The sequence below is a fragment of the Emys orbicularis genome, chromosome 1 (genome assembly GCF_028017835.1).
Source record: "Emys orbicularis isolate rEmyOrb1 chromosome 1, rEmyOrb1.hap1, whole genome shotgun sequence".
In the NCBI taxonomy this organism is placed as follows: Eukaryota; Metazoa; Chordata; order Testudines; family Emydidae; genus Emys; species Emys orbicularis.
This window is the reverse complement of record NC_088683.1, coordinates 170603816-170621648: the sequence shown is the minus strand read 5'-3', so window position 1 is coordinate 170621648 and position 17833 is coordinate 170603816.

Genomic DNA, 17833 nt, shown 5'->3' with positions numbered 1-17833 from the left:
AATGAACTAGAACATTTATATGTGAATAAGAAGATTCATGTCTGCATATTCTTGTTCACTCAAGAACACATTTGTGCTAGAATCTTTAAAAGTGGTGGTCATGCAATCAGAGAGTAGAAACAATACCACGTGACTTTGGTAACCAAATCACACAATTTGAATAGCAAATTCCAAATAAATAGTCATAATTTTAAGGCCCATTGTGATCATCTAGTCTTTCCTCCTGTACAACACAGGGCTGCCCAGAGGGTGGGGGGGCAAGTGGGGCAATTTGCCCCGGGCCCTGCAGGGGCCCCGCGAGCCCTGGCCGAGAATCCCTTTCCTCACCCAGCGGCGCTCCGGGTCTTCGGCGGCATTTTGGCGGCGGGGAGCCCTTCAGTGCTGCCGAGACGCAGAGCGACTGAAGGGCCCCCTGCTGCCGAAATGCCGCCACCGGCGCCGCAGACTCGGAGCGCCACCCGGTGAGTACAAGCTCCCCCGCTTTGCCCCAGGGCCCCTGAATCCTCTGGGCGGCCCTGGTACAACACAAGCCAAGTGATTCCTGCACCAAACTCATAACTTCTGGTTGAGCTAGAGCATCTCTTTTAGAAAGATACTCAGTCATCATCTGAAGACTACAAGTGACAAAGAATCCATCATGTCCTTTGTTAAATTGTTCCAAAGGTTAATTACCCTCAGTTTCAATGACGTGTGCCTTATTTCTAGGCTGAAATTGGCTAACTTCATCTTCTAGCCATTGGATCTCATTATGCTTCTGTCTGCTAGATTAAAGCAGCCTCTGTTATCAAAAGTTTTGTCCCCATGTAAGTAACTTGTAGACTGTGATCAAGACCCTCTGAACCTTTTTGATAAACCACACCGAATTTAACTTTCTAGGTCTCTCACTGAAAGACAGATTTTCTAGACCTTAAATCATTCTTTCTAAACCCTTTCCCAAATTTTTGACATCCTTTGGGCACCAGGACTGGACATACAATATTCCAATAAAGGTCTCACACCTCATTAATGCTGTATACAGACAGAATACCACCTCCCTACTCCTACTTGATATTCTCCTCCTTAAACATACAAGGGTTGTGTAAGCGTTCTCAGCCACAGCATCATACTTGGAGCTTCTATTTGGATAGTTATCCACAATGACTCCTAAGCCCTTTTTAAAGTCACTTCTTACAAGGATACAGTCCCGCAATCTGTGTTCTTAGTTCAAAGATGTATGTCTTTGAATTTGGCTGTATTAAAGTGCATGTTGTTCAAATGGTTCCACCTTACCAAGCAACCTAGATCAGTCTGTATAACTGACCTGTCTGTATCATTAGTTAGCATTCCACCAATTTCTGTGTCATATGCAAATTTTACCAGCAATTATATTTTTTCTGGATCATTGAAAAGATACTGAATAGCATTGGGCCAAGAACAGATCCCTGCAGGATCCTATTGTAAACACTGGTTTACAATTATTTTGAAATCTATCAGTTTGCCTTTGTTTAATCTATTTAATATGTGCTACATTGATTTTGTACTGTGCTAATTTTTTCATCAGAATGTTGTGCTGTGGTAAGTCAATGCCTTACAGAAGTCTAGGTATATTCCCAGACAAATACTACATTAAGGTCAAATTAAGGTTGAGAGTACATATCAATAGTTTAGAATAGAGTACATTACAGGCATGTAGTAATTATCTCCCCTTCCCCACCCCCTCAAAAAAGTGATATAAACCCAGGAAATTCACAGTTGAGGTTAAAACTTAAAACACCACCATAGTTACGTCAAAGTTACCTGTATCAACCAAACTTGTAATCTCATCAAAATGATATCAAGTTTAAGACCTATTTTTAAATAAAATTATGTTGACTAGCATTATTTATGCTACCATCGATTAACTCCTTATTGACTGCATCCCAAATCAGCATTTGTATGAGTCCGGCAGGAACTGATGTCAGGCTATGTAGGTTACAGCTGCCTGGGGCATCCCAATTACATTTAAAATATTGGCATAAAATTAGCCTTTTCCAGACAGTGTTCTATGTTTGTTAAAAGTGAATATCAATGGTTCAGAGAGCTCCTTGGCCAATTCTTTTAAAATTCCTGTGTGCAAAATCTGGAAGCCAGAAAGATCTAAGTAGCATTTCACTGCTTAAGTTCACCCACTGTGTATACACCTTTAATAAACAGTCTTTAGTTTCCTGTCATCATACCAGCTGCTCAGCTTCAACCTAATATACCAGAATAGGTTGAATTTCTTTGCATTCTGATTGCTTCACAGACAAGAATTTCCTGGGCTACCAATTTGTTTTCATTGCAAGCAGTAAATGATACTACATTCTCCTCCTAACTAATGAGCCTCATTTTATAGGATGGGATTCACAGCTAGTGTAAATTGGTGCAGCTCCATTTTCTTCAGTGGTGATTTATCAGTTTACACTAGCCAAGAATCTGACCCACAATATAAACATATTGTACTTTTTTATATTTGTTTGACTTCCTTCTGGATCTTTGCCCATTTTTCAACACATACCAACTTATATCCCTTTTTATTTCCCTTCTACCATCTTTAAAGATACGACGCTGTGAAAACTATGTCTGGCTAAGAGGAGATAGATTAGAAGCCTATTAGCATTTATCTGACTGTCTATCCGAGGGAGTTACTTGAGAGTTACTCTTGGGGGAATTCTGCATCACTGAGAGTGTGCAGAATTCATGTCCCCCATAGATTTCTTTGCTTCCCTGCAGAAAAATGACTTCTGATGAGGAAGCAAAGGGTAGGCACAAGAGCAGTCCTGTGACCCTCACCGGCAGCGCAGGCAGGTTGGTTTGGGTGCCTGGAGCAGCCAGTAGAGACATAAATCACCGCTGTGGGGTGGCAGTCATGCGTGTGTGAGAGAGAGAGAGAGACACTCTGTCCTCCTTGCTCGCTATTGCAGCTTGCTCTGCATGGAGGGGCAGGGCTTTGTGGTGTTTTTGAGGAGATAGGTGTGGGGCAGGCTCTGTCCCCTCAGTCAGAGCAGAATGTGGCGGCCTGTCTGCTTAGTGAATTGTTCCCATTGTCTATGTGAAAGCCCACAGGAGTATAAAATAGGTGTAAAATTTTAAGGCTTCTTTACATTTCCAGAGTGGTATAAAAGATAGTATGGCCTTATAAATGCTTATGGTGCTTTAGTTATTAGAACTGGTCTAAATTTTTGGACTGAAAACATTTCCTATCACAATGTGCTCCATGAACTGTTTGCTATTGATCTTTCTGGAGATGGTCAGTAGCCAATATAAATTGTGAGTTTGATTCCCCAGCCCTCACTTGCCTTCAGTTGCTTACCATGTAACACTGAGCATAAGGCTGCATATATTTGTTGACTAATAACTAGAAATAAAGGATCAAACCTAGCTAGATTATTATTAGGCAAGGGGGTTTGGGTATTTCCCCCAATGTTCCCCCTCCCATTCTCCATCCATTGAATTGTGGTTTAAATAAATTACAGAAATAACTGAAGCCAGAGTGATTATATTGCGCTATTTTGACAAATAGAATATGCAAAATTTTGCAGAATTTTAAAATATTGTGCGCAGAATTTAATTTTTTGGCACCGAATTCCCCCAGGAGTAGAGTGGCAATTTCCCCTCTTTGGAACATCTCCCATGCTGCCATTGATGCAAACTATGGTCACAACCCTGTAAAAACCTCACAGGCACAGAGACCCAGCTGTTTGGAGTTCATTGCAGGATCAGGGCCCACGTTATTTTTCAGCAAGCAAGACATCCCCAAATGCCAACTCAGAAGAGCCTTCATTTCCAACTTTATGTTCAAATGCATTATTTCATCTTCAGTTTACTCATAGTGAGATGAGCTTTTGACCTTTTAAACTTTCAGACATCTGGGCAAAGGAAAATGGCTAGAGTTTTTCTTCTGTGAAATGACTAGGGTAGTCAATGGTTTCCTTCACATCAGCTACACATTATTAAGCGCCTGTGGCAGGGTACTGCTAGAGAGGCCTTAATCAGCTCCTGCCACTCCAGCCCCAATCAGGGGGATTGGATTGGGGCTGGGTAGATAGCCTGATGCTTGCCTGGTAACTGACCACACCTACCAGCCTCGTTAGCAGGAGCTATAAGGCTGGGAGGAAGTGAGAGCAAAGGGGTAGAGGTCGGACTAGACTCGACTCAGAGGGAGCGGGGAGTCTTCTAGTCTGTTGCTGGATAGGCCTGTGGTAGGCCAAGCTGTTGTAAAAAGCTTGTATATAGTGGTGGTGAGGACTTGATCACAAATAAAGAACACGGGTGTCACACCAGCTTGAAGTGTCTCTGAGAAGAGGGGGAGAAGGACCGAACTGGAGGGGCACGGCATGTGCCCCGTTACAGCGCTATATGAAGTCTAAACCAATGAAACAAAAAAGAAACCATCTAATGCCCTATAGCTAACAATAACAGTATGTCTTTTCTCTTCCATCATGAGTAACCAGTCTTTCCAATACAGAAAAGTAAAAACAAAAACCCTTTAGAACTTCTACAGCGTCTTTCATCGGTGGATCTCAAAGCACTTTGCAAACCATATTTAAACTACACATCACCCTTTGAGCTATGAAATTATTAATCTCATTTAGGAGATGGTACAGAGAGGATACATGCTCCCTCCAGTCACATTACATACATACATCTGCTCATAGTGCAAAGCCCCATAGAGTCACATCACAATGAACAGTAAACATACCACACGGGAGTTACTGACCAGCTATCTTCCTTCACATTTCATGGTCTTCACACAGCCTTGAGAAGTGTGCCATACAGCATCCCATCCAGTCATCCACATCATCAAACCACACTCGCCATATATATATCGATATAATAGGCCAAGATTTTTTTAAAATGGGTGTCACTCCTTCTGCCTTGGCTGGCCTACTGTTTCATCCTTGAGGGAAGAGGAGAATGATACGGGTCTGTGCTGCAGCTATTTGTTGATGCTCTCAACAGCATCCTTCCAGTAGTTTATTTCTGCACGAGGATAAAGGATAGCACTACCCCCTAACAATACTTTCCATATTCCATCGATTATGCAGAAGTAACTGAAGCACACTTTAAAGCAGTGTGCAGATGATTTCTGTACAGTCAGTGCTGCCATCATGTACAGAACACACTTGGTGCGATAGTGTAATAAAATGTTCTTGAAATTACAGCAGACTTTCCCTAATAGAAAAAGTCTGAGGATCTGGAGATCCTTTGTGCTGATGTTAGTTAGAGACAAGATTGATATGCTCCAAACTTACTATATATCATCTCTGAAATGTTCCATTTACATACTCTGCTACAAGACAGTAACCAGCAGTATTTCTTCACCTTATGCATCAGTATTTCCTCAGGTTTAATAAGGTTGATTGGCTCTTTAGATGCCAGGATTTGAGGCAAGAGAGTATCTTAATAAGAGAAATTTGGGTGTTTTCAGGCATCTGAAGTAGCAGCATAAGAACTTCAGAACGTCCATACTGGTCAGACCAAAGGTCCATCTAGCCCAGTATCCTGTCTTCCAACTGTGGCCAATGGCAGGTGCTTCAGAGAGAAGGAACAGAACAGGTCATCATCAAGTAATGCATCCCTTGTCAACCATTCCCAGCTTCTGGCAAGCAGAGGCTAGGGACACCATCCCTGCCCATCCTGGCTAATAGCCACTGATGGACCTATCCTCCATGAATGTATCTAGTTCTTTTTTTAACCTTTTGGGTTCAAAAACGTTAACAAGAACTAAATGTGATGCTGAGACTATCTTACCTCCAGTCTAGAAGCTAAACAGTCCCTCTCTACTATGCAGTGATGAAGGCAGCCTCCTTTTGCTGAATTCCCTGTAACTGGATCAGTTGGCATTACAGTTCCAAGCCGTTTCATTTTATAGAACTGCAATAAAAAGGAACTCACCCACCACTACCTACAATTAAAAACTCTGCTCATCTTGAAATGCCTTTATAGGCATTCTTTTGTGCTGAGAACTGTGCAACCAATGCACTGGAGCCAATACAGAGATAGCTGCAGTAACAAAACTGAGAGGTGCACCGACAGGGCCATTGTTTGATATAGTGTTTACTAATTACAGTACTTGCCACTTCACAGTACTCTTCATGGTCAAAATGACTTGTAAACATTGAGGTCTACTGGCGAGTGCATACACTCAGTGACTTCTTTGGGACTAGTGTTCAGTAACTGCTCATCAGTGTGAGGGAGGATTGCACAGTCTAGTCCCAATTAATTTTCAGGTACCGTACAGTAAGTATTTTTATTCTCTCTATTTAGATGGGGAAACTGAAGCACAAAGAGGTAATGTGATTTGTCATCACACATTGATGCAATCATTGCCATAGTACAAACATCAAAATGACAGGACCTTGCAACATGATTATTTTGTGGCTGTCTGTGATTTTATTCAGTAAAATCTCTCTCCTTTTTCCTGGTTTTCTGGCTATGTACAAAGAGCAAAACATAATTTCACTTCAAATTACTTTTATTTCAGATTAAGGAAAAGAAGACATAAAATCTCCATATGAGAGATCAAGCTGAGTACATATGTCAAAAATCCTTCATCTTGAATCCCTTCACTGCCCTAGCAGAAGCAGGCATATGTCTTACATTAAAAGCTCCAATGCACGGAAAACAAAAACATATCTATATGTACCACAATGGCATTTCTCCTTTCCTGCCTGTCAAGTTTTCCCAGACACAAAGAGCAACTGTAAACTTTCACTCTAAATGGAATTTGTTTCAGAAAGCAGCAACACGAGTGCAATAACATCTCCATAATACAAAGCACCAGGTGCGCATCATCACTACAACGGGGACAAAATGGCTGCTACCTCCACACAGAGACATAGTTGTTAATGGAGATTGAGGGGCAGAAGTTCACAGTGAAAGGGGGGAGGCTTAGGAGGGGCAGTGAGGGGAACTACTGAGACTCGGAGTGGGGAAAGCCAGTTCCAGGCTCGGAAGGGGCATCCCAGCAGTTCCTATGGCCATTCCTATGGCATTTCCTCTATGGCTGGAGCCCTGTGCTCTCCCCTCCCCTGCCTCCCAGTAGCTGCCTGCGCGCCAGTGCCCCCTGCCCCTCCCCCACCCTGGTAGCTATCTCACATGCTCCTGCCCCTCTCCTGGGCCAGGCATCTCTGCCAGGATCCCCGGTGGCTAGAAGGTGGGACTGGGCTGGGGAGTCACATGAGCGGCTGCCTCTCCTGGCTGACTGGGAGGCATACACTATGCCACCCCTGCGTGGTCCCTGCATGCCAGCCCTGGCCAGCATGGCTGCTACAGCCAACTAAGTGAAAGAAGATGGGAAGAGGAGAGCTGTTCCTACCTGCTCCCTACCAGCCAGCTCGATCCTGTTGCCATTGCAGCCACTCCAGTCCCTCCTCTAGGTCCTGCTGTTATCTCCACGAGATATTGTGAGGGTAGAAAACACTGTGGGAGCAGAAACATATATCAGCCCCCACAATATTTCCAGTGTGAGGGCACTAGCCCCCACTGCTCCTCCCCCCATTCTGCCACCCGGGGTTTTTTAAAAGGCACCACTGTTTTGGTAAGTGTTTCACATGTCAAGCTCTCTCATCTCCACGTTTTCCTTCTTGCCACTAGGAGGGAGGCTAAACAGGATTTATCTTCTGACCAATAAGGTTCCAAGTATTTTATTTATTTGGAAAGGGATCCCAGCAGTAACTGTAGATATACTGAACCTGACCTCTTCTACTGCTGCTAATAGTTGAAGTGCTGTTTTCCGTCTTCACTCATCCCTGCACCCCTCCATTACACCTATTCATGACTGTTTTAAGGGGCAGAGACAATCTGGCAGCTCTGAACCATTCACTCATCACTTCCCACTCTATCATGCATGTACTGGACAATGCAAGTGTGGTGTGTGATCAGAGTGAGAAGAGCTCTGAACAAGTACCTGGATTCAACAAAAGCCACTCTGCAGCTCTGGCACCATAGATCAAATACCCATCAAGTGTGTAGTCCTGGAGCATCTTGCTATTTTTCTTCTGCTGTGTATATATCCGCTCACTGCCTAAGCTGCTTAACCTTATGTCAGAGTATCTTTCTTTGAGGCTTTCGTGTCACCATCTCCCAGAACTTCTGATGCTTACATCTGAATTATCACATGGACTGGACCCACCAGGAACCCAAAGCCAAAGCCCTATAGCCACTGAGTTTCAGCTGCCACTAAACACAACATCTTTGCCTCTTGATTTGTCTTCTTCCTTAGGAAAATGTTACACAGTTTGGATTTGATTTTAAATATTTTGCTGCAGTACAATGAATTAAGCATAGAGAGACAGAATCAAAGACAGCAGTAGCCAGTGGCACTAGGATGAAATAAAACTGTCAAGGCAAGTGAGGAAGCGCAGATGTATCAAAATAATTTCTGAATCTTTTTGAAGTTTTTTTCCCATCTTATATGTGTATTGCCTCCAGCAGTTCATTGGAACTGAGAGCTGGAATCAAAAACTCGGCCCACTTTGATTGTCAAAAGCAAACACTACATTATCCTTCTCACTAAATACTGTCCTTTGTAAAATATATGCAGATAAAAAGGCATGGGGAACAAACTAATTTTAATGCTACCATATTACAGCCAAATGGGAGTCACTAATAACAGTTTAGCCTTTATTCCAAACCTTCGGCACATCATTAAACTGCTAATAAGATGTTGAGCATTGTATTGTATCTATTTAGATAAAATTATTGGATTTTATTTTTTACATTGAGACAAATTTTGCTCTGATACTGTGGTACAAATCCAGAATAAACTCCATCAATCTCAATGGATTTACACCTGAGTAACAAAGAGCAGATTTTGCCCCTAAATCTTAACATTTGTAACAACAGAGTATATAAATGAGACAAAAAAAACATTATTTCTCTTCCATCTCCTCAGATTTTAAATGGTTTGTAATTGATATATAAAACCAAGGCATGGAATCATTTAATAATCCAGCTGCAGACAAGGATTCAGTTAAAACAAAGGATGCTTTTAACGTTTTAGTTTGTTTTTTGAGTGGTTAGAGCACAGAGTTACTATTCCTGCCTCTGTAACCTGCCCACATCGTTGCCTCAGACAAGTCACTTATAGCCTGATGCAACTATCACTAAATTCGGTAAAGATTGACTTTAATGGGAGTTGGATCCCAATCCTTTACCTTCTCTTTGCCTCAGTTTACACATGAGTAAAAACAGGTGTAATGCTGCCTAGTTCTTAAGACAGTTTGAGAGACTGAGGGCCTGGTTTTGCACCGCTGGGGAAATTCCCATTGACTCTGATGGGTTCAGCATCAGACAAATCATGTTTGTACAGTGCTTTGAGATCCTTACATGGAATGAGGCTCTAGAAATACAAAGTGTTATTAAATATTTAACTCTGATTTCTGTATTATATCATTCATGATATTTAAAAAAAAACAAAAACAAAAAAAGACCTCTATTCATGAAAGGGGGAAAAGAAACCCACTGATCAAACAGAAGCAATAGATCTTCTATATGTACTGGAAGTCCATGGTCACACAAATTCAGCTTGGTGGTGCATATCTTCCTTGTTCATCAGCTTTCTTTTGTTTCCATTTCAAAATTTCAGGCAGTCAGAAGGGATATAGCCATTATTCATAACTTTTTTCATCCGCAAAGTGTTGACCCTTTAGAGATGGGACAAAACTAGAGCCATTTATCCGCATTCCCTGAGACAGTGACCACTCTGGTCACAATTTTAAACAGCACTGCCCAGGGGTCACAGAGGGTACGTCTATACTTACTTCCTGGTCCGGATGTAAGCGATCGATCTTCTGGGATCGATTTATCGCGTCTTGTCTAGACGCGATAAATCGATCCCGGATCGATCCCGGAAGTGCTTGCCATCGATGCCGGTACTCCAGCTCAGCGAGAGGAGTACGCGGCATCGATGGGGGAGCCTGCCTGCAGCGTCTGGACCCGCGGTAAGTTCGGACTAAGGTACTTCGAATTCAGCTACGTTATTAACATAGCTGAATTTGCGTACCTTAGTCCGAAGTGGGGGGTTAGTGTGGACCAGGCCAGAGAGTGGAAGCCACCCCACCCTTTAAAACCCCACACATGTTTTTGAAATGCCTTTTCTTGATTACCCATCTTGGCAAGCACATCTAGCAGCTCGCCCTTGTTGTGTGCAACTGCTTAACCGAACACGCCCGTTCATCACACTAGATGTGCTCCCGTCTGGATTAGACAAAATATTGGGCCTATGGGAAGAAGCAGCTCTGCAGGCACAGCTATGGACTAACCATAAAAACATAGATATCTAGGAGTTTTCACAGTGGGTGCAGGCACAGGCATACAACAGGGATCAGCTGCAGTTCCACACGAAAGCAAAGGAACTTCTCCCAGGATACCACAAGGCCAGCGAGTTCAACACTAGATCTGATGATTCACCACAGACCTGCCATTTTTACAACGAGCTGCATGCCATACTTGGCTGAATCCCACCAGCACCCTACATGATTCCTTGCATGATTCCTATCCTATTACTTCATGAAGTGGAAACTAAGTTAAAGAGAATGTAGAGGACTGGCATAATCAAGAAAATCTCTGAGCCAACAGCATGGTGTGCCTCCATGATACCAGTTATAAAGAAAAATGGAAAAATACACATCTAAGGACTTACTAAAGTGGTTGTGAAAGAAAAATATATTCTCCCAATACTGGATATCTTCCTCCCCAAAGCGAAAGGAGCTGAAGTATTCACCAAGCTGGATGCCTCAAGCAGATTCTGGCAAACTCCTTTAGTCAAAGGAAGTGCTAAGCGGACTATATTTATCACACCCTTTGGGAGATTATGCTTTCAAAAATTTCTCAAGAAACTGAAGTGCACTTTTGTTCACTTCAGTATTCCAGAAGAACTAGGGACAGACAACAGACCACAATTCACTGCAGCAAAATTTAAGTCATTCCACATTACCCACAAGCAAATGAAGAGGCTGAGGGAGCTGTACAGACAACCACAAAATCCTACTCCTGCTCTTCTGTGTTACAGATCAACACCAATGGTGGCTACTGGATATAGTCCAGCACAACTTCTCATGGGAAGACAACTCAGAACTACTGTCCATCTTTGGGAAAGAACCTATTTTCATGGTGGCCAGACATGAAGAGAGTAGTCAAATAGGATAAAAAGGCTAAAAGAGCTTATGAACACTTTTACAACAGACACTCAGTTGGAGAACTGCCAACTGTCATGAACTGGTGTTCATGTCAAATTGGAGGGAGAAGAAGGATGGACAACTCCAGTTGTTGTGAAGAAAAATAATTCAATCTCACATGATTTGGGTACTGAGACTGACAGTGGAAAGTTCAACAGAAACTGTCGACATCTACAGTTCATTCCTCAGACAGAACAATCAACACAGCAAACTCTACAGTTGGCGGATGTAAAATAAGACGACGATGACTCAAGGATTCCAACTGACCACAAGCAGTCATTGCAACTAACAGACAGTCAGATGACCAAGTTGTTACACGTTGGGTCGTGTAATTAGAAAACCAGTGTGATTCAGAGACACTTAACAGACTGATATGTACTAAACTTGAAAGACAGTGTAATATTGTCAATGGCAGGAATGTGGAACTTAACGGGGAAATGTAATGGAATGCTAAACTATGTTATACTGTTCACTGTGTGTAATGAACCTCAGCCATACCAGGCAGAGCATTAAAGGATCTTATGATCAACGCATCTGGTGTGTATAAGCCAGCTCCGTAGGCAGTCCGTATCACGTACAGGAACATGAGAGGGATGTCCCTTTTAATTTGAGAATCTTGATGAAACTTTCATACTGTGCAATCTTCTCCTGAAGGTTTCTAAGGATGACCACCTTATTTCTTCCTCCATGGTAGGACACTTTTCCCATGCCATTCTGTGATGAGTTTGGCTGGCACCATTGCAGTAAACAGGATAGCGGCATATGGCCCCAGGTAGTACTGGGATGCCTCAGAAGTGAGCTATCAGATAAATCACCACCACCTGCAGAAATTAATGCCAATAGTCAGTGCCATTCCCCAGTGCTCATATCCATGGAATATAGGCCCTAATTTTATAGCTTCATTCAAAAGTAAATTCTTCCCTCTCTCATCCCTGGTGGGCCATACTCATCATGACCAGCAAATATGACCCATGCCAGCGATAGTTGGGGCAGTCATCTTCAGCAGTGTTACTGGGCATGTTCAGTCCATGTGAGCATGCTTTGTACAAGCCAAGCACAGCAAATCCGGGGGGGGAGGGGGAAGAGCATGTGACCCTGGATGTCCCCCTTGCTTCTCCTCTCATGACCGGGGCTGGAGAGCAGTGCTGTGCCATAGCTCTCGAAAGCTGAAGTGTCAATAAGCGTTTCTGATGTAAAGTGTTTATGGAAATAAGGGAAGGGAGTTTTGAATCTTATCTTTCCCTTTCTTTGTGACTACAAATTTAATGGTACATCTGTCTGTTTTTATCAGCAGCTTTTGGCATGCTAGCCTTGAGGGGTGCCACCACCACACCCACAGAACCCCTGACCCTGAGGAGGAGGAGAAAGAAGAGGATGAGGGAAGACATGTTCTATGAGATCCTGCAAGCCCTGCTGCCTCAGACCTGAACAATCAGACCACTGGAGGGTGAATATGACCATCAGCATGGAGAAAGACAGAGGACAAGAAAAAGACCCAGGAGTCCCAGCAACACAGAGAGAGAGAAATGCTTCAGGACATAATGGGTCTTCTCAGGCAGACCTTGGTTGACCTACAGGTCTAAAAATTCCAGACCCTCCACTCGTTGTAGTCCTTGGAGAACAACATGGTCATCTCTCCCTGCACCCCCCTAACATACCATATCATGTGGCATCAGTATCCCCATCACTCCACACTGGAGGACAGCAAAAAAATCCTCAGCTTCGCATACACCAACCATGGTTCTCACAGGTCAGAGTATGTGAAGCCACAACAATTATATCTGTGCACTCAAATGGACATATATGCTTACTTTCTTTCTAAATTTATTTTTTCACCCCATTAAGTTCTGTTATAAATTTGTACAACATCGTCTGTATGGTTTTTTCCTCCCACTCAAAGTTCTATTTTTGGAGAATGAAATTGTCTTTATTAGACAAATATTGCAGAATGCATAGTGGTAGTCAAAGAACATAGTACTTGCAAATGCACACCAAGCAGCACATAATTCAGAGCTTACAGAAAACACAGTCATAGAATCAGAAGTTAGGACTGGAAGAGACCTCGAGAGGTCATCTAGTTCAGTCCCCTGCACTCAAGGCAGGACTAAGTAATAGCAGCTAGACCATTCCTGACAGGTGTTTGTCTAACCCCTTCTTAAAAACGTCCAATGACAGATTCCACAACCTCCCTGATGTCCAACCTAAACTTCCCTTACTGCAATTTAAGCCCACTGCTTCTTAAATCCTATCCTCAGAGATTAAAGAGAAAAAAAATTTCTCCCTTCTGGTAACAACCTTTTATGTACTTGAAAACTGTTATCATGTCCCCCCTCAGTCTTCTCTTCTCCAGACTAAAACCAAGTTTTCCAGTCTTTCCTGATAGGTCATGTTTTCTAAATCTTTAATTATTTTTGTTGCTCTTCTCTGGACTTTATCCAATTTGTCCATATCTTTTCTGAAATATGGTGTCTTGAACTGGACAGGACACTCCAGCTGGGCCTTATTGGCATGGAGTAGAGTGGAAGAATTGCTTCTCATGTCTTGCTTACAAAACTCCTGCTGATACATCCCAGAATGATGTTTGCTTTCTTGCAAGTCTTACACTGTTGACTCATATTTAGCTTGTGAGCCTGTAGTGGGGCAGGCTGCCCCACTCCCTGAGAGTGTGGGCTGCAGCAGGCCAGTGCACCTGCGCAGACAGGCAGCCAATTAGAAAAGGGCTTATTGGGAGCCAATCAGGGCCCAGATTGGAGACAGCCAATCAGGGACAGGCTCAGCCCTATAAAAAGGCTGCTCAGGGAGAGGAGAGTTTGTCTGTTCCAGGCCTTTGACAGGGGAAGGTCAGTCTCCAGAGCTGGTAGACTAGTACCTGGACAGCGTAGTGCTGGCCAGGCTTGAGGAGCAGAAGGGAGCTCTAGCCCGTAGCCTGCCAGGCTGCAGGCCCTGAAGGGAAGGGCCTAGCGGGTGCAAGGGGCCGTAGGGGAAGCGGCCCAGGGAAGTGGACAGACGAGGGGAGATAAGGAGGACAGCTAAGCTGCCGCCAGAGGGTCCCTGGATCGGGACCCAGAGGAGAGGGCGGGCCTGGGTCCCCCCCTTCCCTCCCTTGCAGTACACCCAGCCATCGGCCGTAGGGAGTGGCTGTCATAGACTACGCCAGGTCCCTGACAAGAGGGATTAGACTTTGGGGGTGTGGTTGGACATGGTGGCTGAGGTGTGGGAAGACTGCTGATCACCCCCCTGCCCCCGGAAGGGAGTGTGGATGGACTGAGGGGCACTGCCGGAGGGCACTGGTCCGGAAGACGACGCCGTGAGCTGGTGACCAAGCAGTGGTCCTGAAGAGGACGCCGCGAGCGGGAGAGTGACGCGGGCTCAGACGCCAACCAAGGGCGAGACAACGCGTGGGACACCACCAGGAGAGGGCGCTCCATGGGACTGAGCTAATTCCCAGAGGCAGCCAGTAGGAGGCGCTGCGGTGGTGAGTCCCAACTGTGTCACAGAGCCACTATAGCCCCCAGATCCCTTTCTGCAGTACTCCTACCTAGGCAGTCATTTCTCATTTTGTATGTGTGCAATTGATTGTTCCTTCCTAAGTGGAGTACTTTGCAGATTTAAAAATATACAGCAAGCAGTACACAGTTCTTAGCAGCACCTAAAGCTCCAGTCCCAGAGAACAGTCCAGCACACTACTGTGGCTGAATGTTAAGCTGCTCTTTCAAACCTTCCCTCAACCACATAGCTCAGTGTTGGGCTCTTGTAATGACCCATTTGTCTGGCTGTTAAGTGTCAGCAGACTGCTGCCCCATCTCCACCCTGGTGGCAACTTTTCCTCCTTTGCCTTGCAGATATTATGCAGGACACAACAGGCAGCTATAATCATTAAGATATTTTTCTCACTGAGATCCAATCTAGTGATTAAATAAAGCCAGTGTCCCTTCAATCCACCAAAAGCACATTCAACAGTCATTCTGCAATTGTTGAGCTGGTCGCTGAACCTTTCCTTGGTACTGTCAGCATAGCCAGTGTATCGCATTCTGAGCCAGGGGAGCAATGGGCAGGCTGATCCCCCAGAATAACTATTGGCATTTCAGTATCACCAATGGTAATGTGTTGGCTGGGAAATATTGTTCTTGCTTGCAGCTTTCTGAATAGTACTGTGTTCTTAAAAAGGCGAACGTCAGGCACCTTCCCTGACCAGCCCACATGGATAATGGTGAAGCATCCCCAGTGATCCAACAATGTGTGCACAGCCATAGAAAAGTATCCCTTTCTGTTGATGTACTCTGTGGAAAGGTGCACTAGTGGCAAAATAGGGATATGCATGCCATCTATCGCCCCTCCACAGTTTAGGAACCCCACTGCTGCATAGCCATCCACTATGTCCTGCACATCACTGAGAGTCACAGTCCTGCAAGCATAAGATGACTAATGGCCTGCACATTTGCATGACTATGACCCCCACTGTGGATTTTCAAATCCAAAATAATTTCCCACTGATTGTTAGCAATCCGGCATTGCAAGATTCCAGAATGTGATTGCCACTCACTTCTCCACTGTCAATGTAGCTCTCATCCTGGTGCCTGTGCTGAAGGGCTGGGGCAAACTCAGTACAAAGATTTGGGAATGTGGCCTTTCGCATTCGAGTTCTACAGCTTATCGTCCCAAACCTGTATTACGATATGATCCCACCAGTCAGTGCTCATGCCCAGGCCCAGAATCATAGAAGATTAGGGTTGGAAGAGACCTCAGGAGGTCATCTAGTCCAACCCCCTGCTCAAAGCAGGACCAACCCCAACTAAATCATCCCAGCCAAGGCTTTGTCAAGCCAGGTTTTAAAAACCTCTAAGGATGGAGATTCCACCACCTCCCTAGGTAACACATTCCAGTGCTTCACCACCCTCCTAGTGAAATAGTTTTTCCAAATATCCAGCCTAAACCTCCCCCACTGCAACTTGAGACCATTGCTCCTTGTTCTGTCATCTGCCATCACTGAAAGCAGCCTAGCTCCATCCTCTTTGGAACCCCCCTTCAGGTAGTTGAAGGCTGCTATCAAACCCCCCCTCACTCTTCTCTTCTGAAGACTAAATCATCCCAGTTCCCTCAGCCTCTTCTCATAAGTCATGTGCCTCAGCCCCCTATACATTTTTGTTGCCCTCCGCTGGACTCTCTCCAATTTGTCCACATCCTTTCTGTAGTGGGGGCCCCAAAACTGGACGCAATACTCCAGATGTGGCCTCACCAGTGCCGAACAGAGGGGAATAATCTCTTCCCTCGATCTGCTTTCAATGCTCCTATTAATGCAGCCCAATATGCCATTAGCTTTCTTGGCAACAAGGGCACACTGTTGACTCATATCCAACTTCTCGTCCTCTGTAATCCCCAGGCCCTTTTCTGCAGAACTGCCGCTTGGCCAATCGGTCCCCAGCCTGTAGCAGTGCATCGGATTCTTCTGTCCTAAGTGCAGGACTCTGCACTTGTCCTTGTTGAACCTCATCAGATTTGTTTTGGCCCAATCCTCCAATTTGTCTAGGTCACTCTGGACCCTATCCCTACCCTCTAGCATATCTACCTCTTCCCCCAGCTTAGTCTCATCCGTGAACTTGCTGAGGGTGCAGTCCATCCCATCATCCAGATCATTAATGAAGACGTTGAACAAAACTGGCCCCAGGACCAACCCCTAGGGCACTCCGCTTCATACCGGCTGCCAACTAGACATCGAGCCATTGATTGCTACCCGTTGAGCCTGACGATCTAGCCAGCTTTCTATCCACCTTATAGTCCATTCATCCAATCCATACTCCTTTCACTTGCTGGCAAGAATACTGTGGGAGACCGTATCAAAAGCTTTGCTAAAGTCAAGGTATATCACGTCGACCACTTTCCCCATATCCACAGATCCAGTTATCTCGTCGTAGAAGGCAATCAGGTTGGTCAGGCATGACTTGCCCTTGGACTCCAGTTGTGCTTTGGCCTTCCTGATTACACCCTGCATGCTCGAGCAATATTTTTATACTCCTCCCTAGTCATCTGTCCAAGTTTCCACTTCTTGTGAGCTTCCTTTTTGTGTTTAATCTCACCGAAGATTTCTCTGTTAAGAAAAGCTGGTCGCCTGCCATATTTGCTATTCTTTCTACACATTGGATGGTATGTTCCTGTGCCCTCAATAAGGCTTCTTTAAAATACAGCCAGCTCTCTTGGACTCCTTTCCCCCTCATATTAGCCTGCCAGGGGATCCTGCCCATCAGTTCCCTGAGGGAGTCAAAGTCTGCTTTTCTGAAGTCCAGGGTCCGTATTCTGCTGCTCACCTTTCTTCCTTTTCTCATGATCCTGAACTCGACCATCTCATGGTCACTGCTGCCCAGGTTGCCACCCACTTTTATTTTCCAAACCAATTCTTCCCTGTTTCTGAGCAGCACGTCAAGAGGAGCATGGTCTCTAGTTGGTTCCCCGAGCACTTGCACCAGAAGTAGCACTCCATCATCTACAGTTGTTCCACAACCACCACCAACCACCATGAATATGTTTTTTGCTATGCCCTACAGGAAACTGTCCTTGAAGAAATCATCATGTCTCCCGTTGTTGTGTTACTTCCTGTGGGTCTGCAAATAAAGGAGATGTATTTGCAACATTCATGAGAATAGTGCAGAGCTCTGTGG